Raw genomic sequence first — 24011 nt, forward strand, 5'->3', positions numbered from 1 at the left:
GGTTCTTCTGCAGCTGAAGCCAGTGGAGTCTTTTGCTTGCCTTAGGAAAAAAAAAAAAAAAAAAAACACTTTAAAGACTAAATCTAAATCCACTGACTCTGTGGTCCCTCCAAACTTTCACGCTGGATTAAGAACACGCTATGATCTGCTAGACCATTTGAACGTCATAGACCTCTTTCAGCTCGAAGGCAAGCAGGAGCCTTTTGAATTCTTAAAACTAAAGCGGAAAGGTTGCCCTCTGCCCCAGCTGTTCTGCCGCCTCTGAATGTTACCTTAGTCTTAATTGTTGGAGGCTTCTAGGCCGTCAGTTTCTTCTTCTCTGCGTAGGAGGAATCAGCATCACTATTTTCATCAGTTTATTATCAGCATTAGAGATGCCACTGCTACGAGTGTGCTACTCATTTCAACCGGCACAGCATTCTGTGTGCATATCTTAGTGAGTGCAGCCAGAAGGATTCATGCACTTAAATTTGAACTTTTTCTTTCTGATCAATCAGAGCTGATCAGAAAGAAGTTGTTGTCTGGTGTGATACATGCTGCTTCGATGTTATAATTACTGGTCTAATGCGGATAGTTTTGATACATTTTTAGTTTGTCGAAGATTTTATACCAAAATAAATTTGATTTGCTCCTTTGTTGCAAATCATTACTTTTGCACATAAAGATTTGTAATTGATCAACCATCCAATGTTTGTTCATTACCAAATGATTAAACTAACAATTAGTTAATGAGTGATTTTTTTTTTGTTGTTGTTTAAAAAGGTTTACTATGATGTCACATTTTCTAGCATATATAAAAAATATAAAAATTATATATTACATTATAAATACACACGCGTAAGGAGTGAATAATAAAAACAGTTTCTTTATTTTTTTTGGTCTCCTGACTGTAAGTCATGCACTAAAACATGCCAAAATTGCAACAAAAATACGTTCTACACATTCCTATTTGTTACATTTTGTTTTTCACAAGCCACAGTGGGAAGTCGATGAATTGCTTTTTCCCAAAGCAAGACTTGGGCAGTGGTTTCAAAGGCAATCAAGCTCTCCACATAAGTATTGTTCAAAGTAGCTGTTTGGCACCAGGCCATTAAATCATATTCTGCTTAGTAAAGAGCTGACAGTCTGCAAAATTTTCTGCACAAAAAAAAAGGGGAGAATCCAATTGTTTTTCGCCTCCTCTCCCCCCCTCTCCCTCGGCGGCCATCAGCCGGTCTCTGGAGAAGAGCTGGTTTCCGTAAACGTGATGGGGAGATGTTTCCTGTAGCTGGTCTGTCTGCTGCTGATTAGAGGCCATCCATCAGCCGGACCTCCTTCGGGCTGAGGAGAGGAGAGGGCACTGGTCGGATCTGTCAGAGCGAGCTGCGAGGTCGCAGCAGGCCCAGGCCCCGCCTCCCCGCCCAAATCCCTTCAGCGTGGCCTAATTTTGGGTAAGATGATTCACGGGTTCAGATTTGAGTGTTTCTAAAAGAGAACACAATAAAGAATAAGGCCGCCTGAGCCAAGCTTTTTTTTTGTTCTTGTTGTTGAGTAGTTTGACGTATCTTCAAGCGACGGTTATCATCTCTTGTCCCTTCCAAATTACCGGCACATTGGGTGAAGATGTGTATGAAATTTATAAATAACACGGTTGCTATGGTGACCGCAAGATGCCACTCTGTCCTGCAGTTCTCCAACCTCCCCTGTCCCTCGTCTCCTTGTTCAGACTCACTTAACAGGTTTAGTTATATGAGGCTTTAAAAAAAAAATAAAAAATCAGTTCTGCAGCTGTAGATGTGAGCAAATTTAAGCAAGTAGTTATTGTCTATTCTGTGTGGAATAATAAAGCGCTTTGCCAAAAAATTCATTCCTCTTGAACACTTTCTGACTTTGTCACTTCACAACACAAATCCCAATGTGTGTTTCTTTTTTTTTTTTTTTTTTTTTTTTTTTTAAGATTTTATGTGATAGCTAGATGAACATTATATAGTAGAAGGAAAACTATATGTGATATTTTAAGTTTTGCAATTAGAGATCTGAAAAGCACATCGTTTGCATCGTATGTCACTAACTTCTTCTGCTGATTCTTTTTTGCAAATTAGCTCAAGCTCAGTTAGACTGAATGGAGAACATCCGTAAACAATCCCCACACACATTCTGCAGTTTTCACTTAACTGTGAAACATTTTTATACAACGTTAGGAATACATTAAAAGATGGGAAAAAAAAGAAGAAAAATATTTTATTCTTCTTTAACCTGGTGGAGATAAAACAGCTAGATGAGGAGTTTTGGGCAAAACAAAAGATAAAATTGCTTTTATCTAAAATGACTTTTTGTACGGGTTTAGCTTAAGTACTGCTCTGAACAGTAACTGGCATGTTTTAGAGTCTGCATACTCCAATTAACTATTAATCGATTACCAAATTAGTCGATGATTATTTTAAAAATCAGTTCATCACGATTAATCGGATTAATCAAATTAATCAAATTAATCAAATTAATCGAATGATGTTTTTTCCACATCTGACCAAACCATCATCTTTGACGTGTTTGCTTAGGTGCAAGTCGTATTTTACCTTTCCAAGGAAAAATTAAGGTTGAACCTTATTGATCCAGCAAAAGTAAATAAATCAAAGCTTTTGTTTTGTGTAAAGGGTCCAACAACTTAAGCTTTGGTGGCTTCGTCCTCGGAGCAGAGGGCCACTTCTCATTTTCCCTCCAAATCATCCACAATAGCAGGATGACACCAGTTTACAAAAACATGATGCGTGTGCCCTCTTGCCTAACGCGGCCCTTTTTCTCCTCTGTCGCCTTCACTTTTGTTGACCTTCGGTGTGCAGCGTAAACAGGAGGTGGGTGAAGTATCCTCCGCAGGCGTGCAGAGGAAACTGAACAGGGCCTGGAGACTGAACTCTCCCGTGGTGAGCTATGGCCTTCTGGAAGACACCACCGTGAACTTGAGTCTGTTCAGCTACCAGAGGATATCGCGTTGGTCATTGTTTGAAGATAAATATCAAAAACAGAGCAGCTTTGCATGAGAGTGGGAGTTTTTTTTTTTGTTTTTTTCTTTTCTTCCCTGAGGTGGCCCTCCCAAAGGTGCCATTAATGAAACCACATCAAGACAAAAACAGGAGATTTTATTTAGATCTGAGTGCAGAATGTCTGACAGGTGATAAATTGTGGTTGCATGTGAAAGACACGTTAAGCTTTCTTTTTGTTTAGTCTTCTAGCTGAGAATAAATGGTCTTCTTTCTTTTTCTTTTGTCAAATACAAACTGAACGTTAGTCAACTGTGTCCCAACACATGTTTTAATGCAAATTCCTTCCACATCAGGCACAAGTTTTTCCCTCCTTTGAGTTCAGGAGCTTTGGCTTTTAAGGGCCCCTTCAGGCTGTGCATTAGCAAGGATGTAGCATTCCTCAGAGAGCCGTTTAAGTGATGAGGAAGCCCTGATCGAACTCACCTCAACCTGTCAGGCTAATGAAGCCGTGGCTGACAGGACAATGGGCAGGTCAGCAGGTCCTTGCTGCAGTCACTACAGGCTACAGATTCCATTAGTCAGGGCTGACCTCTGACCTCCCAGGCTCTGACGGAGAGGGATCAATAAAAATATGGAAGCTCCATCAAAACGAAGGTTTTTCCATGCTGTGTGAATATTATCTCCTTTTTCACGCTTTCTTGGAAATCCACTTTCTGAAATAAATATAATACAGTTATTTCAGCCACACTGGATTTAATTAATGACATTTGTAGTTTTCTTTCATGTAAACAAAAAAACAAAACTGCAGCTGAGTTCACAAAATGCTTCAAAACGCTTTACATGAAACTCTCCACACTATAACTTTCCAGGATAACTAGACATTAAGTTTTCTTAAGACCCGTATTTTTGTTCGGATGTGGAAAATGAAATAAAATTTGCACCAGCAGCTGTAAACTCCACAAGGAGAGAGGCTACATTTTCCAGTCACCATGGTGACAGTAACACCAAAATTACTCATCCTCCTTTTACCTTTTTCTCATCTTACAAACTTGAATGTATTTTATTTGGGTTTTATGCGTCAGAGCTGCACAAAGTAGTGCATTATGGTGAGGGGAGAAAAAATGTGGCATACACCTGAATTCAACCCCTCTGAGTCAATAGTTTTCATCTTTCACTGAAATAAAGTCCAGGTTGCACCAACTCAGATGTAAGACTTTTTAAGACCATTATGAATGGAATTTAAGACCTATATCTTGACAGAAATGTATGAATTTTGTTCAGCCACTGGTAAGACTTTTGCACTTACCCATTATAGAGGCAAAAAAAAAAAAAGGTAGCTAGCTAGCTAGCAAGAATAAATTAGCAGTGACTTACCGGTAGCCTCAATCTAACCGAATGACATGCGGTGAAGATTGTTTGAGTTCGACTCAAACTTTTGCCTGACAAAAAAGTTTTGGGAGAAAAAATAAACTGTGTACACAACATTATAACAAAATTTCAGACCAGTGATTAACATACTAAAGCTAACCTTTCTTTTTTAAAATGAATTAAAGACATTTTAAGGCCTTAATTTTACATAAATTAATTTAAGACTTTTTTAAGGATGCATGGACACCTTGAAGTCTCTGCCAGCTTTGCACATCCAGAGACTGAAACGTTCACATATTTGTTTTAAAGTGTCTGAAGCTCACTCAGACTGGATGTCGAGTGTCTGTGAATATTAATTTTAAGTTTTGAGCCAAAACAAAGTAGAGCTCTGCTTTGGCCTGCTGGGCTGGATAATGGAAATAATTGCCCTGAACTTTGGTTTAAACTACCAAGTGCTTTCTGGAGCTTTCCAGATTTGGTAGAAAACTCCTAATTTCTGTCAAAGTTTCAGAAACTGTCCTCTTGGTTCTAGTAATAACAAGCTAAGTTTCAGGAAGGTCCTTGGAAAGTAAGTTTTTAATCCCAGTTCAACATCTTAATCAACAAATATTTTAAGGGTTTCATACTTACCAGGGCTTTTGCAGCCTGCACTTTGCTCACAAGAATTTTCCCTCTGGCAAAAGCGCAACAAAACATAATTTAAAAGAGCAATTCACTTGACTGGAGGAAGTGGCACCTTGGCTCCCAGAGTCATCTTGCTGTTTTGACGGAGGAAAAAAAAAGAGACAGAAACTCAGTTCTTCCCAGCTGCATTGCTCTAAGGTAGGAAATGTGAGGCAGGGTTGGAGAGATTTATAGTCCACATAGTAAATTTCACAGGAAGGATTACAGCATTACATTGTGAAGTGAGGATATGGTAGCAGCAGCAGGTCCAGTTAATAGCCTGTTATTGTTAAGAAGACACAGAACCAGGCCGGCTCCTCTTCACATCAGATGCCAGTCTCAGAGGCAGACACTGAGATTTCCTCCATGCTGTCCAGCTGCTGCCTGTCGTTACCCACATCCTCTGAAGTTACGTCCAGCTGCCCTCACGGATCAGATCTCTATATTCACACCCCGGCTTTTTGTCTGCTGTTCAATCACAAAAAAACAGACAAAGAAGAAGAAGGAAAAAAAATAAATACCTTCAATGTGCAGGATTTGCTCCACCAGGCCCATCAAATCTCAGCCGTAGCCTCATGTTTCAAACTAACCCCTTTTCCCTACATGACCTAACTTTAAGGAGTTTCTGTTGCATATCTCACATACCGTGTCAGGAGCCATCTCACTCGAAAGGCCGGTGGACAGACGCGCCGAATTCCTACTTTTGCTATGTTGGAAGGAGAGGGAGAGGCCCACTGGTTCTTCACAACAGAGGAGCACCATATCAGGCAGAATCACATCATCAGCACACAGGGCCATTTAATCACAAAATGAGGATTTAATGGGGTTAATTTGATGCAGACTTTTGTTCAAAATCACAACAGATGATCTTACCTGGACCTGGACCTACTTTTGCTATGTTGCTTGAGCGATGGTTGGTACACAGCATGAACTCTAGTAGATGGTGCAAAGGGGGCAAGGTGGGGGGAGTGTGGTGCTTGGTAAAGGCTGCAGAAGCTGCAAACGTGACCTAATGGTGGCCCCTGACCGGGGCCCGACAGGAGAGAAGCTTTGTGGAAGGACGCCGGGGCCCTCATGACGGCTCCTGCTGGGAGGAGACAGACAAGACATTTCTAATTCCCGTCAGATTGAAGGGAGGGGCCAGGGGTGGCTGTGCAAAGACCCAACTTCCCAGAAGTACAAAGGCTCCATAGACACAGTGTCCTGTAAAAACACTGATACCTTTCACACTATTACAAGTATTGAATTTACCAGGATTTTATGTGGCAGGCACAGAAAAGTAATAGGAAGGATAAACTAAATTAGTTTTCTTTACAAATAAAGAAAACAAATGTATTCAATCCCTTAAATTTGCTCAATCCCTTATAATCTGATACCCCTAAATCCATGGCAACCAGCTGCTTTCAGCAGTCACCCAATTAGTAGGTTATAATATATCATTCAACCCATTGTCTACACCCGCTTATCCTTTCTTAAGCAGTGAACGTCTGATGGACCTCAAGACATGTTGACAACCAAAACAAGACAAACATTGATCAAATGAACAAATCTGTACGGAGGAGCTGAAGAGATCTGCAGCTCAGGTGGAGAAATCTGTCAACAGGGTCAGCTACTGGTGCAAAGGTCTGGAATTTTTGCAATCCAAGCAGCCGTCTTTGCCCTCAATTCAGAGAAATTAAACAGCTTCATAACAGTCACAAAGACGTTAAAGAAGACATCTTATAATTCTTGACAAATATCTTCGACAGGAGATTTGTTGTAATTTTTATTCCCATTTTTATGTTTTGTTTCGTTTTTGTAAAGAAAGGCAAAGATGGGCGTGCTGTGGTGACGTAGGGGATAGCGCAACCCACACTTGGAGGCCCCGAGTCCTCGACGCAGCCGTTGCGGGTTCGATTCCTGGACCCGGCGACATTTACCTCATGCCTCCCCCCTTTCCTGTCAGCCTACTTTCAAATAAGGGACACTAGAGCCCACAAAAGACCCCTGGAGGGGGAAAAAAATGCAAAGATTTTTCAAAAATCTTACAGCTTTTTGTTCTCTATGGGATGTTGATATTTGCACAAAGTTTCCAGTCTAATAACAAAAAAAATAGATCAAGCTGAAAATTAAATGTAATTATTCCATGAAAACAGAAATGAAAACAATATCTAACTTCTTCTTGCAGATTCCTGGGCTAGGACGTTCCACATCAGACATTTCTTGATAATTGACAGGAAGAGAGCCGTTATTGAAAGAGTTCACACCCTTCAAACCTGAACACGTTATCCTCATGGCAGCAGCACACTGTGGGAGTGGTGTGAAGAAAAAGTTGGAAAACCAAGTTTCTGTTTTCTTCCATGTTTTATTTATTTATTTATTTTTTTACACTTTTTTGTTTTGGTCTTTCATAATATTCTCTTAAAAGACATCAAAGCTTGTGGTTTTTATCGGGAATCATTAGGATTTGTGACATGAATACTTTGACAATACACCGCAAAACCCTGCTGAGTCTCATCCACACAAATTTAGAGTTGTAAGAGACCTGAAACTGCTGAGAAACGTCCCAGCAAACATTAAGATATTTGCTCTCACTTTGTCGTGTGTGAAAGAGCGACAGGCAGCAACAGGCCTCAGGTAGCATGCCGCATGCATAAAACTTAAGCTGTTGTCTTTGGGGCACAATGCCCAAAGCAAACACTGCAGGTCCCTCAAAAGATGAAGAAACAAGAGCAAGGCATTCAGAGGGGCCCCCTGTAGGCAATTATTCTGGCATGCATGTACACACACAGGCCGTCAGTGAGCGGCACAACTCCTCAGGCTCCGCCTCTTCAAACACATCCTCTTCCTGTTTCTTTTTCTTTTTTTTTTTTAAGGTAAAAACAGAATTTGGACTGGAAAGCAGGAGAGGAGAGACGCAGCAGGAGGAACATGAGATCCCACCATGGCTCAGCAGGCAGGAAAAGGCCAAAAACGTGTGCAGTTCAGGTTACTTGTGGTAATTTGGTGACTCCAAGAATCTGCTCACTGTCAGCAAAGAGGGCAGAAATCCAAGCAAGAGAAAAGTCTGCTCTGTTCTCTTTGGTCCACTTTTGTAAATTGTGATCACAAAAACTTTTAAGCGACTGTCACTGAATTCAAAACTTTTTCTCCACCTTAGAAATGATTAAATGTGGGAGCAGGTTTTCTATGGCTTTCAGAATCAACTTATATGCTCTTTTGATTTCTGACTTTCTCTCTTGAACTTTTTTCTTTTCACCATGGAATATTATGCAATATATCAATACAAAGCAGTACATAATTGTGAAGTGTAAGGAAGAGCAACTTTTCTACACAAAAAAATCCCTGAAACCTGTGGGATGTAGGGCCCGGGACCACTTTTTTTTCTGCAAAATACCTGAATCAATTTCATCCAATCTCCAGATGAAGTTGTCTCTTAACATTAATTTTCATCAATGAGCTGCTTCTGGCTCGAACTCTGACCGGGCCGTTTCTGTATATTTTGGGCCCGTCGTCCTTCTGGAAGAATATGGGAAGTCTCTTGGAAATGGACTCCAAGTATGAATGTTTGTTGCCAATTTTGACTTGTGGGCATGATGTCCTGAAAAACATATTGAAAGTAAGCTCAGTTCTCTTTAGGAGTCATGTCACCTGTTACACTTTCTCGAATGTTACAAAGCGTTCTTTGTAACCTTCGAAGTTCTTGATGGCTTGAGAATTATTTTTTTAAAATTAATTTCAAGTTAAATCACTATAATTTCCTCTGATGGCTCTTCAAAGTAACCAAGACATAAATTGGCCAAAACAGAACAACCATTAAAAACCTGTAAAGTTTATGAACAAAAGGTGGCCTCAACTATAGTTCCATGTTTTGCATCACGACCCTCCCGATCCCACGCGACCTCCGACAGGCTTCTGTGGACACGGAGTACTACTGAGTACGAGAACTATTATAGGAGACCATATAAAACATTTAAAACAGATGTCGGAGGGAGAATATTTTTGAAGTCGATGCCAAAATCAGCCGAGGACAAGAAGAAGAGGAATGGAAGGGAAGCGCAACGCGTCTGAATGAAAATCTATAACAATAACGTCTGAGTTATGGTCCCAGTACGCTGAAGTCAAAAACTGGATGTTGTTAGCACTTAGATTTCCCACATAAAAGCTCAGAAAATATGACCGCTGACTTTACCCGAGTGCTTTCATCCCCATGCAGGAGGCATGCAGAGGGCACATCAACAGCGTTGAGTATTTAACAAAGCGGGGGAAGAACTGTGAGGTAATTGCATCAACATGAAAAGCTCCGGAGGTTTGACTATATGTTTTAGAGGCGCTACAGAGCACATGGTGTTTAAAGCTCCTCAGAGGGTCAAAGCAGAGACGAGGAACTCTTCAAAAACCGTTTAGCTACAAAGACTCTGTGTTTTTCTGGGCCCATTTATAAAACTGTCCAACTCCGTGGAAGATTGCTTTCGTTGCTAATAACTTGCAGTGCCTCGCAAAAGTGTTCACACCTTGTTTAAGTTTTAGTCACATGGCAACCACAAACCTTCAGATGTTTTATTGGGATTTCACATGACGTAGCAACACAAAGTAGTGGATAATTTTAGAATTTCTGCTCGGCCTCCTTCAGGAACATCAAAGCTGAAGCTCGGTCAGACTGCGCAGGAAACAGTTGTAAACATCATTTTGTAAGCCTGTTCAAAGTTTTCCAGATTTAGGGCTGAGTTTTTCCCATTTCATGCACGAACGTTGCCTTGATCTCAATAGTTCCTCCACAGCGCTGGCTGTAGGTTTACGCTGTTATGTTGTTTTCTTTTCCACATTTTTCTACTTTGATTGTTTTGTATTTAGCTTTGTCCATCTTTCCATTGACTCTGACCAGCTTTTCTGTTTGCGGTGAGTAAAAAAATCCCAACAGCAAGATGCATGGATGGTGTCTTCAAGGTGTTAGTTTTTCAAAGTATTCAGTTTTGTTCAATAGAATCAGAGCTCCATCTTCCCCATGTTTTTCTGTCTCCTGTGACTCGTGGCCAGCTGCAATCGCAACTTCTTTTGGGATTTCCTTCTTTCTTCTCGTCACTCTTTCATAAAAGACGGATTTTAAAATTTATTTCTTCATTTATTTGATTCTTAATGAATACAATGATATATACATAACTGCATTCACCCATACATACGTTTAAATACCAGAGGTGGGGACTCGAGTCACATGACTTGGACTCGAGTCAGACTCGAGTCGTTAAAATCACGACTTGAGACTTGACTTGAAAAAATGCTCAAAGACTCGGACTTGACTTTGACTTTCATGCCATTGACTTGGGACTTGACTCGACTTGAAGCTGTTTACTTGAAAAGACTTGATATTTTTTACTCAAAGTCTTAAAATTTAAAACACATTATTTATAAAGTGGCGTCATTAATTAATTTCACTCATTCCGTATCAATATGCGCAGACCGTCACTATGTTTTTCCTCTCTCCTTATGTATGGATGTGTACGTAGCTGCAACACAACCAATCAAATTAACAGGATGGCGAAGCTACAGAGCTCAGGGAACGAAATACGAAATAACCGCTCGAATATGCTTCCGCAAGTAATTTCTTTTGGCTACGTAGGTTATGAACTTTCGACTAAAAAACGAACTGCAACTTGTAAAACATGCAAGAAGAGAATATCGGATGGAGATGCCACGACGTCCAACTTTGTCCGGCATTTGAAGCTTCAGAAAGATCGGTAGGTGGCACTTTTCTTTTGCTGTAACATAGTTGGCTTTAGCTAACTTCGTGTTAAATTGGTGATGATTTACCATAAATCCGGTCCTTCAATGTGCACCGTGTTAGCTCAGGAAGCCGGTGGATAGTGAGCGGGGCTCCGGAACAGAAAGCAGATTCTGGACCTGAACACAGGGAACAGAGTCTCTCTGTCCCATCATGATGACGAGCCGGGTCTAGTACCATCTAAGGATGGTTGGTGTATTTGAAGACATCTACGTTGGGAAATTATATTGACAATATATTGTTTACTGCAGTCAGTGCATTAAGTCAACCGTTTTTTTCTTAATGCACTGACCGGCGTGACTGTCACATGTCGTACAGAACCCATTTCCAAGTAGTATAGCTTTGCTGGGAAAAAAAAAGAAAAAAGGAAAATGCTGCAGATCCTGCAAAGTTGGAGCAACACGTGACTCCTGGTGATAAAGATCAAAAGGACAGTGAAAATGGAGGACTGTTTGCTGCTTATTGTAAGAGGCAGAAGAAGGATGTCCAGACAAGTCCAGCACTACAGCTAAGTCATTACCTCCATATTGCTGATGGACAGAACGCCCTCTTGTTCTGGGCAATGAACATGCACACTCTTCCTTCACTGTTTAATGTGGCCACCAGAGTTTTGGCAGTGCCTGCTTGCAGTGCTCCAGTGGAGCACGTCTTCAGCTATAGTGGCATCATTTTACGTCCTCATCGTGCACAAATGACAGACAGTCTTTTGGTCAGTTTGGTCTTTTGCAAATGCAATGCAGAATAGTTAACTGAAATACAGTATCCTCAATTGCAGATTTCTGTTAATTGTTCAGTTGATATATTTGTTTTGTTTCTTATGTCACTCAAAACATGGACACTTAAAAATACATGTTCACTCAGTGACCAGGTCAGAGAAAAGAGGAAAAAACTGCTGTTATGGTTCTTTGTATTGTGCTGTGGAAATGTCAGCATTTTTGTCTTTTTTTTATTGAATATCAAGTTTAACAGAACTGCGCAATAAAGTGGTCCAATTTAAAAATGTTTTTTTATACTTTGTGTTCAGCTACACACGTTCTATCATTTGAGATAAATACATATTTTAAAAAGAACAAATGGTCTATTATTTTAATTTTATGTATAATTGCAAATTATTAAAAAAATAAAAACGACTCGAAATGACTTGAAATTAAAGGTTACTGACTTTAGACTTGACTCGACTTTACCTGTCTTTACTTGAGACTTGACTCGGACTTGAGGACAGAGACTTGAGACTTACTTGAGACTTGCAACACAGTGACTTGGTCACACCTCTGTTAAATACACACAAATAAAATCAATGTTTTGCAAGTGGTCCTAGTTTTCCCTTCACTGGGCTCAACCACCTGAGCTGTGGCTCCTCCAAAGTTTCCTGGGTGTTTATTTGATTAATGATCTCCTTGCTGAAATGAGCAGCTATGCCCTCAGTGGAGTTGCTGTTGTGTTGTAATCTTTCAATTTTTCATCATGAATTGAACACTTGGCGTTCATCCTCGACCTCCATGTTCATCGTGAAGCTGTTTTTCCACTGATATTCTCCAGTAAAACCTCTGAGTCCTTCACAGATTAACTGGTTTTATACTGAAATTAAAATCCATGCTGGTGGACTGTTATGAAGGTGACTTTTGAAGACAATGGATTTTTTTAGGGGTGTCAAAGTACAAATGCACGCTGCACTTAGATTTTTGTTTGTAAGAAACAAAATTGACCACCATCTTTCCGTTCCTTCACGCCACAATTTTTCACTACTTTGTGTTTGTCTGCCTCACAAAATACATTAAAGTTTGTGATTGTAGCTGCAACAATAGATTAGTGACGATGGATTTAGAGGACACATAATCTCTGTCAGGACATTTGGAGAATCCTCTCATTCATCCATTGCTGGTTCGTCCTCATATGGAGTTTTCTGAAGAACTTTCATTCACAGGAGGCAGCTGCAATGTCAAGCTGTCAACTGAATCTCCAAACATTTAAGTACAAGTACATTATTCACAAAGTAGAACAAGCTGGACAGGACATTCCTCTGTTCACACAAGCAGATTTCTTGTTGATATGACTTGGCAAGGGGGCCCTTGATGCCTGACGTGGAGTTTGAACGACTCTTTCTGCGAGAAGAACGACTCTACTGTCTAAAACCAGACAGACCCACGCTCACGGCTCATCAGAGGCCGAGGAGCGAGATCCAGGTGAGCTGCACTGCGTGACGTAGGAATGAACACTGAACATCTGAACCCTCGTGATTTAAAAGTGATGCTGAATAAAAGGGTCGAAAAAAAAAAAGGTAGATAAACTCCGTGAGGGAATATTTCAGTTTTCTTCACTATCTGCACTTCATGCTCAGATGCGAGGAGGGCCTCCTGCTCTGACCACATCAACCCCTTCCAATGACATCAGAGTAATATCTAAAGTATGCAGGGCCCCGGGGAAGAGAACTGCTGAGCCCAAGTTGGACCGCTTCCACCTCGCCATCTGGGCCCGCGGCTCGCCGAGGCGCACGTGTGCGGCAGCAGCCATCCCAGCAGAACTGGAGCATTCCGCAGAATAGAGTGAGCTACTGTATTTTAGACGTTTTTGGTCCACAGAGCAGGAGGCGAGGGAGGTAATTCTGTTGAAAGGGTCAGAGGTCATGTTGATGGAACTCTAAGGGGGATTTCTAATAGTTTATGGTAAGTTAAAGACGCCAGCTTGGTAAATCCCCTCGGTTATCAGGTAACACACAGATAAATGTAATTACTTTTTCTAAATCCATAGAGAAAATTAATAACTCTTTTGTGTCTCCTGACTAACCAGAAGAAGAAACTATCGGCATCATCAGTCCTAATAACGGCCACTTGTGCATCATCTAATTTCTGCTACACAGTTTTCCTGAAGCATATGGCTTCCCCTGGGTGGGAACCTCCCCTGCCTACAAGATGTGCATCACCTGTTGTTCACACAGCCAGCCATCCACAGCAGGCCCGTTTCTCCCCTCTCCTCTTCCTGTCCCTGCGTCTTTGATCAATAACTCTGTGGTCATCAGTATGTTCACCAGAGAGGGGCCCATTATCAACTAATTACAGGCCTGCTGCTCTTTTAACTGAGCCAGTGGTTGGATGAGGATCATTAAAAGTCAGCTGAGGCGTGCTTTGACTCCTACCATGTTTCTTTTCAGCAAAAAAACAAACAAAAAAAACAAAAAACGGCAGTTTGTAACCACAGTGCGCCCAAACAGATCTCCCCAAATCACACCGCCGTTGGAGCGTGGGGAGTGACAGAGCTTCTGTTCACTAGGATTTCCAAAGCTTTGGTAAAAAATCTGTCTTAAACAGTGTGTGGCAACACATGCACTCACTTCCCATTGAAGCTGGATTTGTGTAACTTTTCTAAAAAATTAGTTTTTTACATATTTGTTAAAACTCTCTCTGTGACTTGTTGACAGTGTGAGATACGTAATATGCGGAAAAAATTTTTATTTCGATGCCTTCTCCCAGAACTCCCAGTGCTAACTACAGAAATACACAGCTCGGTCAGAAACAACCAGTAAGAGCCTGGAGGTCAATCATCCTCGAGTACACGCCACTCACACCCATTGCTCTCTGCTGCGCTACAGCTGGTTCACCAAAACAGAGCCTGCCAGGAACACTCAGGCTCGTTAGCATAGCCATCAATGACGGTGGATGAACAATTTTCCGAGAACTTTTGCGCATATGTCTGGACGGTTTTAACAAAAATGTAAAAGAAAAAAAGTAAAAATAAAAAAAATCATAAAAGTTACGCACTGCAGCTTTAATATGATTCTAAAATAATAATAAATTAACAGAACGTTACAGATTTCAAACACCTGAACTCAGTTAATCTGTTTGTGATTCAGTCTCACTGTGAATTCATCTGCTCCCATACAGAACATCACTGAACATGCAGCCAGAAAGAACGGCACACTTTAAAAAATAAAAATGTTAAAGGAGTACGAATTCATCTGTGTGACAGTTTAAAGGCAAACACTGCGTTGCCAGGCGACAGGATCATGAATTGGACACAGACCCTGGGTGTGTGTCCCTGAGCCATTGTTTGGCTTCTTGTATAATGGACAGCGTGATTAAGACACCACTTAGTCTTATGTGCGAACATGTATGGCAGCTCCCCTCCCTTCCTGCGATAACAGAGGAAGGTCAGTGAAGAGGTTACTGAGCGTAGCAGTGACAGCATACTTCTACTTGAAGCCCAGGTATTATTTCTCAATAAAAAGTTGTAATAAATAAATAAATAAATTAACACCACATGTTTCAGTGAAGAAGAGCAAGCAGACAGCCGCTCCTACTTGCAGACTGAATTAAACGTACACAGGTAGAGGTGGCTTCTTCCCGAGGGAACATAGAGGAACCTCCTTGTCTTTTATCATCTTTCCTGCTGTTATCCCAGCCAGCGTCAGCTCGCTCCCCCTCTCCTCTCTAATCTCCATGGTCACCGCAGACTGCACGTCATCGTGGTCAGACTCCTCTCTCTCAGGGCCCCCGCTCCCTCATTCATCCCCTTCCCTTCAAGGACACCCTCCTTATATTACACTGCAATTCATTCAAAAGCACCAGATAGCTCTTATTGGGGACTTGGTGTGTTTAGAGAGAGGACTCGCATTTGACCAGTGATATACGCTGCGCGTGTGTCTGTTAGTGCACAACACAGAGAGCCTCGTTTGGACACGCTCGTGTCTCCCTTTCCAATTTATCGCAAATGCAAGCGAGGATTCATGGACTAATAAGAGATGTTTTCTTGCTAGAAAACATCTCTTATTAGATGTTGCGAAATGGAAAGAGGCGAACTCGGTTAAACATCTCGGACTTTCTCCTTCGTTCCTGTGTCTCTCTCGGCTACCGGGAATTAATGCCTTGCTCTCATTAAGTGAGGTCATCAAACATGACTGCGGGCGGCAGTCATGTTTTATCCGTCTTTCAGGACCTGGGGCCCAGTCGAGATGCAAGTCTGCGTCTGAGTTCAGGGGACAGCGGCGCACACACGCAATCATGGTCGCAAGATTAATGACACGCCATCTTGAGTTCATATTGAGGAAGCAAACATGGATTTGAAACATGGAGCATGTGTTCCTGCAGCGGTAGACTCCAGCTTTAATGAAGCTTTACCGAATCATCAGTTTATTTTCACTGCAACAAAGTTCAACAGGCTTTAGGGTTGAAATAATGAAAGAGAAAACTATGATTTTATTGCATTCAGGATTCAGATCGCTTGAATTTCTTCACACGTTAAAACCACAAACTTTAATAACTTTCGTAACGTATTGACGTTAGCCTCCGTTTCACCTGTTACTCCCAAACAAGATCCAGTTCAACTAATTGAATTTATAAGTTACCAAATTGGTAAATAGAGTTTGCCTCAACTGAGCTTTAAGAGCTGCAGAGATCCACAGATCCGGTAGGAAAATTGATTTGCAGGTTAGTTGTGAAGTCGTCACTTTAGATAAACAAATAATAAAAAGAGTTCAAATTCCAGAGGAATCAGCAAACTTGTATAACGAAGTGTTTTGGGTGAAAGGAGGGCATTTTGGCCACATTAAAGTATGGTGATGATGATGGATGGTGGGAGTATCACGCTGTGAGAAGCTTTTTTTGAGCAGGTACAAGAAAGTTGGTGAGAGTTACCGGAAAGATAGGTGGAGCAAAATACGAGGAAATCTTGGATAAAACTTTGTCGGAAGCTGCAAAATTTCAGCCTGAGGCGAAGGTTCGCTTTCCAGCAGGACAGTGACCCAAAACATACAGACAGAGATACGGTAGAATGATTCACACTGGATTTTCCAACTCCAGTCATGTAGAGCTGCTGCTCTGCATGTTTCCAGCTCTAAATCCTATAGAGAATCTGTGGAAAGACTTGAAATCAGCTTTCACATGCTCTCTGAATGAGGGTGAGCTATTCTGCTAGAAGACAAAAGAAGAATGAGCGAAACACACACCACACTTTTCAGAAACTATTTTAGAAAAATGATAGAAAACAAATGAAATCCCTGCAACATCCCCCCCAAAAAAACTGAAGTTCTGATCTCTAATGTGATACAAATTTGAAAAAAAAAAAAGTTAAATAAATGTGAATGCTTGTGCATTACAAGAAAGATATCTATTCCATGTTTAAAATGAAACAAGAGAGTGTTTGCCTGAAGCCCATACTGCGTGGACACAGACCCTCCAGTTCAGCTGAAAGATGACAGTCAGTATGGGTCATCAAAGTGTCTCTTCTGCTACTGCTTCTCTCAAAAAAACTAAAGAAACAAACACAATGGCAGGAAACGGCTGCAGGTCTTCAGGAGACGAACCGCACACAAACATCTTGGGGCAGGACTCCTCAGACTGGCGCTGAGGGTGCATCCATTTCCTGTTTTCAGCTCCCGGCTAAGCGAAGTCGAGGGCCTGCGTGTGCCAACAACTGCTAATGACTCAAAGCGTCGTCGACCGTCACTAACGCAATCAGTCAGTACTCTATTACGGTCAGAATGGAAGCGGAGCAGACGCCACATCCTTGCATTCACCCGACAGCACCAAGTCATCGTAAGGGATGACCAGAAATGATGCCAGGGGACTGCGCGGCGGCGGCGGCGGCGGGGAACACAATGGTGAATTAAGAGCACCCTACCACAGAGGAGAGGACATCCTCCCCACACGGCTGAGGGGGGCCTGGCTGGCTCCAACTCTAATCTACTCCCTGTGTTTATAAAATAAACACCAACCCACAGGCTGCCCACTCCTCTGCACTCCTGCACCCACATCTCTGCATCTGGTCGACCTTTAACCTGGACTGTTTGAACTGTTCTTCCTGTCCAGTGGAACATGAGTGAAGCATAATGCCCCCCCGAAAAAAAAACAAAACTGCACTGTAAGCAGGTCTCGTGCATCAAACAATGGGATTACCAAACACATCCTCAGAGAGGTGGCAGATGCGGCAGCTGCAAACTGACGCGTGGCCTCACAAAGACACCGAAACGCGTGTTCATGTGAATTATTATGAAGTCCTGAAACTTAAAAAAACGGAAGTATCGCATCACTGCTGCATGCAGGTGCAAATATGGGCAAGCATTTAGAAAAGACTTTGTTTACTCGCCTTGAGTTACCTCTAATTTGCCACTCTCAGGCAACAGAATTAGTCTGTCAAAACAAGGCTGCTCGTGCAGACATTCCCATCAGACACCCACCCATCCACCCCTCCAGCCCCTTCTCCCTGGGAGCCCCGAGCCCACTGGTGTCGGAATGAGACGAGATAAGCCCATGGTCGGCCTCCATCAACACATGAGCCTTTCAGAGGCGAGTAGAGTTACAGACAGGCGCTCCTCTGGGGCTCAGTGGGAGTGGGAGCAAGGAGGGGTGAGGATGGGGTGAGGGGGCCTGCTCAGACTTTGGTAGGTTTCCTAATCTGCACCCAGCCGGGCTCCTGATGCCCGCCATCTGTGTCTGTAACTCATCACCCACTGGCCAGGAGCCTCGGCAGGCGCGCAGAGGAGTAAACAAACAGTCTGACGGGGCAATTTCTACACACTTGGGTCGGCTGGTTAATTATCAATTAGGAGTTCTTCCCATGCAGCAGAGGAGAGCCGCATGCAAAGACAGGAGAAAGACTGAAACCAGCTGTAAAATATGCATTTTAATTTCATATTTCAAACACGTCAGGACTGACGTTGATCAAATTCCCATTGTTTTTATGGGATGTTTGTAGAGGTTCTCAGAACACATGCATGCACATTTGTTAGTTACAGCATTTCTAGAGAATCCCCTTTTTTCTCCGAGGTCTTCTGGTCTAAGCTGCTCTGCATCCCCAGAACCAGAACCAGGACCAAACATGGAGAAGCAGCATTCAGCTTTTATGCTCCATTAATCTGGAACAAACTTCCAGAGAAATGCAAACGAGCTGAAACACTGAGTTCTTTTAAATCGAGGCTGAGAGCAATTCCTGTCTGGAACTGCTTTTGCTTAGTAGGAAGTGGAACATTGATCAACATATTTTAGATGTGTATTAATGATTTTGAAATGCTTGCTTGTTTCACAATTGGTGACTGTATGATGTTTTTATGACGTAGAATGCGTTGGACTGCCTTGTTGAAAAAATGTGCTATACAAATAAACTTAACTTGACTGGTCACACAGTTACCAACAAGCTTAAAGAAAAAATGGACTAAACAGACAAAAAAAAGGCACCATTTCATCCCATATGTAATTGTAAAGTCCATGTCTATGGGATTGTGTCCATCCAGTACCGGTTTTCATATCTTCATAAATCTCTTGCTGTTGTCCCGTAGGACTTAAGTTAACTTTTCCAGCAGAAAAATTCTCAAAAGCTCCATTATGATACGTTTAAAGAAAGTGTTTCCCTTGCTCCTCTTCCTCACACTTTGCCAGAACTGAGAAAAAAAAAAAAAGTCTATCAAAGCTATTCCAGTCTAAGAAACCCCGTTTCACCATTCTCTTTCCTGATGGTGCTTGTTTCGAGACCCCCCTGCACCCCCCAAAAAGAGAAACAGTTCAAACGGGACTCAGTTATGTTGAGAGAAACTATTATGACAGATTTAATCACCTCCAGCAGATTCTGACGACAGAGGCGAGTCAACAGGACTCGGTCGGTGTCGGGGAAAAATGTGGCCGCTGGTCATGCTCCATTTGCTTGATGAGACTTCACAGTCATAATTGTACGCGCCTCTGGCACTGTTAAGCCAGGGGATGCAGAGGGGTCGAGAGGTCGGGAGGACGGGTGCTGCGGGGATGAGGGGGAAGACAAGTGACTAAGATTAGATGAAACGGCTGAAACTTTTCAAGCAGTGTGGCGGCCATGCAGGTGTGCAACGTTTCCCCGACGTGACCCAAACACGCCCGTCGTTTGGAGCAAAAATACCCTGTGGGCGCATGGAGAGCAGGCAGCAATAGCCAAACTATTTAGTATGCCTCACTTGCCTCTTATTTACCACACGCCCCCATGTTTGAATGTGGCATCATACAGACGCTTGCTGCTTCATAAGATTTGAAAGCAGAGGCTTAAGGCCAGTGTTGGAGGACTGTTTTGACATCAGTAGGTTCAGTGAAGAGATTCAGAAGCTTGTCTCTTTACCTGTTTCTTTGAATTGCCTTGTTGCTGAAAATGTGCTACGTAAATAAAACGACCTTATCTCACCTCATCTTACCTACAATGTGCTGATCAGACTGCAAAGTGTGCATAAGGGCAAGGAAAGGGCTTCAGGAATATTACAGACAGGTTGTGCTAAAAGGGTACACGGAGTGAAGATGAAAACCAAAAAGACAAAAGCTGAAGTTCTTCAAAAAGCAAGACTCTCAACAGAATAAGTCTGGATTTTTAAAAGTGGGGTTCATAAATGATGTGCCGATGAAAACTCTCATGGATTCCATGTTTACTAAAAATCCAGATCTGTTGGCCCCGGATGATTAAGCTAATATCTACTCTGGGAAACTCCAAGAACGAAGTGGATTTGCAATGTCTTAAAAAAAAAAAAACACATAGAAACTGTAAAATGTAAAGTCATCATATAATTTGGATAGGATTTACAAAGCAGCCGATAATCATGTACATGGTGAGTGGGTGGTTGAAACCAGTGCACCACTAATGATCTACCTGAGCGAAACACCCACTGAGAATGTAACATGTGAAGTATTTCCAGTCAGGGTGAATGGCTGTAATCATATTAAAAGTAAAGAACAATAACAATGCAAAAAGAAAAAAAATATATTGTAATGGTTTAACTAAATGCTATTTAATAGATTTTATGAATGGTACTCTTCTCCTAGCTAATTATGCTGACTGGAAACATTTTATATCAACCTTTCTCTGTTTCACACAGGAACATCATTAATGGTACACTGCCTCCAAGCTCCATTTCCTGCATATGACATTTCCCTAAGTTCATCTACTGGATCAATACGTTAGCTTTTTGTGAAGTGGAATGATGCTTTTGAGGTTAGAGTGAAAACAGAGCGGCAGAAGCCCACTTTGCACTTGGCCCAACTCGGACGAGCTGTGACAGCCTATAACTTTATAACAGAATGTCATTTTAAACCTCCTGAACCAACCATCTTGGATCTTGCTTTTTCAAAAAAACCTCAGCACCTTCTTCATCCCTCCCTCCTTCGAGCTGATGATTTCCATGCATTCCTTAAAGGAGCTGCCCTCTGGGAGCAGCTGGAATGAGAACTGTGATAATATTTAAAACACTAAAATGCACCCGGGAGAATTTTCGGGTGTTATTCCACGGTATATTTACAAGCTAAGCAAGTAATATGCAAAACCATTTGTGGATTCTTAGCGGAGGTTAAATTATAAAATAGAAACTGATGGGATGCCAAGTGCCCTTTTCCAAAAGCAGGCATGAACTTGTAAGTTAAAAAAAAAAAAAAAAAAAAAGGTCTCAGCCTGCTTCGCTGCAAATTGGAAACATTACCAAGCACTCATTTAACAGTAGTCTCTGTTTACGTTGGTCTAACGTGGCTCGCAGGGGCCGCAGGATGGAAAAACATTTACAGAACTGTCAGGTTTCCAGAACACTACGGCGAGTCTCGAGACCAGACGCACCTCAATTTATTTCTAGAAAACTCTCAGTGTTTGAAAATAAAAGGCAGAAACTCTCCTGTAGGCCTGTGAGCGTATATATATATATAAAAAAAAACTTGTTTGTAATCTTAAAAGCGGAAGATAAAAGGACAGAAGGGTGCTTCAGTCATTCACCCATGCCTTAGCATAGAGACCTCTTCTCTTAATGTGGATTGCACAAAGACTGATGTTTTCCCTCAGTGCCATAAATAACTTTTTATTCTCCTCTGCTGCAGAGTTCACCTGCACAGACGATCCCAGTGTCGGCCCCCCAGCCCCTTCCAGCCCCCTCCATATTAGTTACTGCGGCCTTCTAATCTGACCTGAGCCAACCTGTCATGCTCCATCAAACGTGGGAATCGGATACATCAGGAACACATGCGCCGTTGCTCACTGTTATTTCCCCACCAACAAACTCCCCCCCACCCCCAAACACACCACCGCCACCCCTGTGCCTCAGCACACCGAGCCTGGGAGAGGAAAGAGCGAGAGAAAGTCACCCGCGTCAAATGAATCAAGCACTGTGACAAGGGGTCCGTTGGGCCCTAGAATCACATGAAGGATCACAAGTCCCTCTTTTTGTTTCCCACTTCACCCGTCATTCCCGTCCCCTCCCGCTCCGTCCACCATCTTCATTAGCTGGGGATGAGAGCCTCTGAGTGGCCCTCCGAAAGGCGTATATTTCCGTTGATGAAGAGATAAATCAGATCATTTCTGGGGTGAGGAAGGGTGAGCACAGAGGAAGCCTTCTTGGTCACCCCCCTTTGAGATGTAAATGGCACGGTGGCAGTAAAAGAGGGCCAGGTGTCCGATGCAAAGAGGAAAAGCGTGACGGTGCATGCATTCCTCACAGGGCCCTTGGGCATTAACTATTGCTGTGCCTCATGTGGGGGAAACACCAGCGGGCGCCATCGTGTCCTCCTGACGGCTCAGGTGAAATCAGACATCAGGTACGAACGCATCGATTACTCTGTGATAGACGGTAGCCACTTGGGCATTTAGACACTGAATGCCCATGTCTTCTTTACAAAACAGCTCAAGGAAACTGCGTGGAGAGCATCATCAGGCAGCAGTTTCCACGTTTTATTGCAGATTCCCAACTGGCTTGATGTCTGGACTTTGACTGGGCCATTCCACTTTGAGCGTTAAATCTTTCCATTGTAGCTTCGGTTGTGCGTTTAGGTCATCGTCCTGCTGGAAGGAGAACCTCTCTTCCCCACTTTCAAGTTTTCTTTCGGTTTTGCCTGGAATTTAGTTTTACTCACCTTTACCTCAACCACAAGTAGTTTTCTGTTCATCCTGCAGAAATAATCCCCACAGCACCACCCTTTGTTCCAGTTGTGCACTGCTTTATATTGGTCTATGACATGAAATCATTTGGAGATGTATCGTGGCAAAATGTGAAGAGGTTCATGGGGAGTGAATACTTTCACACATCCGAGTTGATGTTGTGAACATCAAATGTTTCAGACACTTTTTTTTTAAAAATGTCTACTTTCAAAATGTCCTGCAAGTTGCTGCCTGTGTTAATCACTTTGCTCACCTCCTGCTGACCACCGGTCAACAGCTGCAGCTCACACCTTGCCGGACGATTAGGAACGAGTTAACAGGCTTATTGAGGTCATCAAGGCTGCAATTTGCACTGAACTCTTTGAAGCCCGAGGCAGAAACTCTAATATCTCTCACCCCAAAGAGGAGAAAAGGAGCATTTGAGAGCTCAAAGGGTCAATTAAGAAAATAATAGCAACCTGTCATTAGTCTAAACCAGAAGTCAGAAACCGTTCACAAAGCAAAGATACTTTTGCTCTCACTCGGATTTAAGAATTTTCTGGATCCGTAAAAGTCTTCAAAAAAGAAAGAAAGCCAATATTTATAGGAAGCAGAACCTGATTTCTACACTTCCTCCTTGAAGTTACTGAGTTGCTGTTGAGCAGTTGGGTTTAATATTGTTGAACTTTCTTTTTGAATTATTTTTTGTTTTTATTCACTTCCAAAAAAGCGGTTGATTTAGATGGAATCACAATCCTAATGTAGAAACATGCATTTCAGTCAATGGAAAACCCTAGTTTATAGACAACTGACAAACATGCAAACAACATTTTTTATTTAATGTCATTCTGCCATAGATTTTCTATGCATAGATTACACCTCATGTCATAGAAAACCTATGAAAAGTCTACTTTAGTTAAAAACACTACTCGGATCTAATTAATCATTGACCAAAATTGTTAAGAATTGCTTTTGAGAGCCCAAAGCAGCTTGCCGACCCCTTCTCTAAATAAGAACCATAAACTACTGCTCTCTCTCGAGAAGAAAAATATGAGGAGTTTAAAGGGACACTAATCAATGTACCATAAAATAGTAATAGTCTATTAATTTAATAGACGATGTATTAAATGTCATGGACCCCTAAATAAGATTCAGTACCATTTAACCCTGCCTGAGATGATAGCCTTGGCATAATACAGATTGGCATTACAGAGACTAAATTAAGCTGATATTGGTAATAAAATGTTACAGTGTAATATCTGGAGGCAATTTCTCCTGACATAAAATGCCATTATAAGCCATCATCATTTTCTAAATGTATCATCTAAACTATGATATGTGTGGAAACAGGCAGTAACGATGTACTTTTTTTTTTTTCAATTCAGAAACAAAAAGGTCAGGAGCTGGCCCCATAAACAGCAAGTCAAAATGCA

General features: G+C 41.9%; 1 long non-coding RNA gene across 1 annotated transcript; it reads right to left on the reverse strand.

The window, feature by feature from the left end:
- Window positions 1–3176: 3176 nt before the first annotated feature.
- Window positions 3177–6052, reverse strand: LOC122827817. The gene is made up of 6 exons (XR_006370127.1): window positions 5865–6052; window positions 5637–5731; window positions 5226–5459; window positions 4959–5086; window positions 4335–4399; window positions 3177–3673 (listed from the first exon to the last, which is right to left on the reverse strand). It is a non-coding gene; the product is annotated as an uncharacterized LOC122827817 (long non-coding RNA).
- Between the last annotated feature and the right edge of the window lie 17959 nt (window positions 6053–24011).

Source organism: Gambusia affinis, linkage group LG03, assembly GCF_019740435.1.
Source record: "Gambusia affinis linkage group LG03, SWU_Gaff_1.0, whole genome shotgun sequence".
NCBI classification, from domain to species: domain Eukaryota; kingdom Metazoa; phylum Chordata; class Actinopteri; order Cyprinodontiformes; family Poeciliidae; genus Gambusia; species Gambusia affinis.